Genomic DNA, 2,500 nt, shown 5'->3' with positions numbered 1-2,500 from the left:
AACGTAAATGAGTCCCTGGGAGTCAAATAAAATAATGACCATGGCCTTCTCTTGCGACCTGCTCATCTTTGCCTTTTTGGGGCTGGGGGAGGTCGCGTGCTTCCACTGAGCACTCAGACGTTTGCTCTTAGGGTCGTAGGTGAACACCCAACTCTCGTCGTAAGTCACCACCTTATTCAGGAAACCTGAATCAGCCTCTATCATTTCGAGAATGTCAGTGCAACATTCCACACGAAACTGCCTCTGGTCATCGGAGAGGATCTTTGGTACGAACTTGGCACAGCCTTTGTGGAGCTTCAGAGATCTTTGGTCAGAACTGTGTCTAATGTGCCAATACTAATACCAACAGCTTCAGATATCATCCTCACAGATATTCGACGGTCTCGCATCACTAACCTTTGCACTTCCTCAATGTTTTCCTCCTTGCGTGCTCTTTTCGGTGCTCCAGATCTAGGTTCATCCTCAACCTGTTTATTACTTCAGAAAATCTGTTAAATCACCGATAGAAACTTGCTTGGCTCATCTATTCATCCCCATAGGCCTCCTTTAACATTCCATAAGCTTCTTGTTTGGTTTTCTTAAGTTTAACACAAAATGTTATGGCGTAATGTTGCTCCATGTTTCCCTGCATCATGACAAGTTTTCACAGATCGGTAAACCGAATCAGACTGATTCCACCACGTTCACCGCTGCACTCAGAGCTACAAATAAAGAAAGTTGCCAGTTAGCCATTTTATAGAATATATGAATGTTTACTCCACCATGAAGTAGTATTTTAATCAAATCATATCTAATGTCAAGACTGACATTTCTCATTATCTATTGAACATATATACATATACCTAAAGCTTTTCCCACTTACATGTGAGGAATAAACACATATATATATATATATATATATATATATATATATATATATATATATATATTATTTTCCAAGTGGTTTTATTACAAATATACATACATACATACATACATACATACATACATACATACAGACATACATACATACATACATACATACATACATACATACATACATACGTACGTACATATATATACCAAAGGCTTTTTCCCCCTTACACGGGGGGTACCCAAAAAGAAAAAGGCATAAAATACACTCCCAACAATTCCATTCCCTACATATTCCACTCCACTCCACCCTACTCTCTCCCTCTCCTCTTGGTACCTCCTGGACGACAGGTCATCCCTGCATCCTGTCCACTGCCCTGGGTCAGAAGCAGTGTCGTAGGACACAGTACATCAACAGCAAGGCCGTTTCATTAATTCGGCGACCCCCCCTCTCCGTCTTCTCACGCAGAATAGAAGATGGGGAGAAATCCCTTCGGGCTGCGTCAATTTATTTCTCATACATACTCCCTCACCCCCCATCACCCACCCCCTCATGCATCACAGCATCATCCATACACAACCCTTCTCCATTCACCCCTATCTTCTTTCCTCTCCCATCCTTCCTCAAAAGACATTCCTCTTTTTTGTAATGTCCCATTTACCCCATCCATCCATCTCATCCTAGGACGCCCCCTCATATTCACTCCTTCCGCCTATGCCTTCCACACCTCTTTTACTAATCTTTCTTCACTCACTCTTTCCTTGTGTCCAAAACATCCTAATACTCTTTCATCAATTCTATCCCCAAACTCCCTTTCCACCCCTGTTTTCCTCATCACCTCCCCATTTCTCACTCTATCTAGCCTAGTAACCTCTACTATCATACATCTCAAACACATTCAAACTCCTTCTCTCTTCCTCTCTTATGTTCAATATTTCTTCCCCGTACAGTGCTGTCGGCACAATCACTCCTTCATATAACCTTCTTTTAGCATACATTCCCAGATGTCTATTTCTCATTACACTTTTTAATCCACTAAGGTATTTATTCGCTTATCTCAAACTATGTATCAGGGAAAAAAATACTATTTATTTTTCCAGAGCCATTTTTCATTTCTTTTTTAATTTCACCAGAGCCATTTTTTTAATTACCAGAGCCATTTTTTATACTTTCAGAGCCATGTTTTTGCAGGTTCGATTTCCTTCAAACTATTGGTAGGCTAACTCATTACTCATGTCGGAGCGAGTTTGCATATGTACAGTGTACGTATGCATGCTGTGATGTGGTATTGGGTATGGTGCATTTTACATGTAGTCAGCGCGTTGATTGGGCAACTAGCTGCATGCAACAAATGAACTTCCCTGCATACAGGTGCCATGCAATTCAAAACTAGCGACATTATGTAGCACGATAGTCGTGTAGAGTCTAGTCAACTTGTACTAGTATACGCGCGCATGCAGCTGATAGGAAGCTAGGCTAGGTAAGCCATTGAACTCTAGCAGCTATACCGCGTACACATATGTACGTACATCAACAAATTAAAGTTGATTGATGCGTTGCGTTTATGATATCGATTGATAATGCAATGATTGATCACGGGTAAGTTGTGTTTGCTCTGATCCTTTCATCAATGGTGATGGGATTCAG

Source organism: Oratosquilla oratoria, chromosome 32, assembly GCF_046742065.1.
Source record: "Oratosquilla oratoria isolate Oo_2021 chromosome 32, ASM4674206v1, whole genome shotgun sequence".
NCBI lineage: Eukaryota > Metazoa > Arthropoda > Malacostraca > Stomatopoda > Squillidae > Oratosquilla > Oratosquilla oratoria.
Note: the sequence above shows the minus strand (reverse complement) of the source record.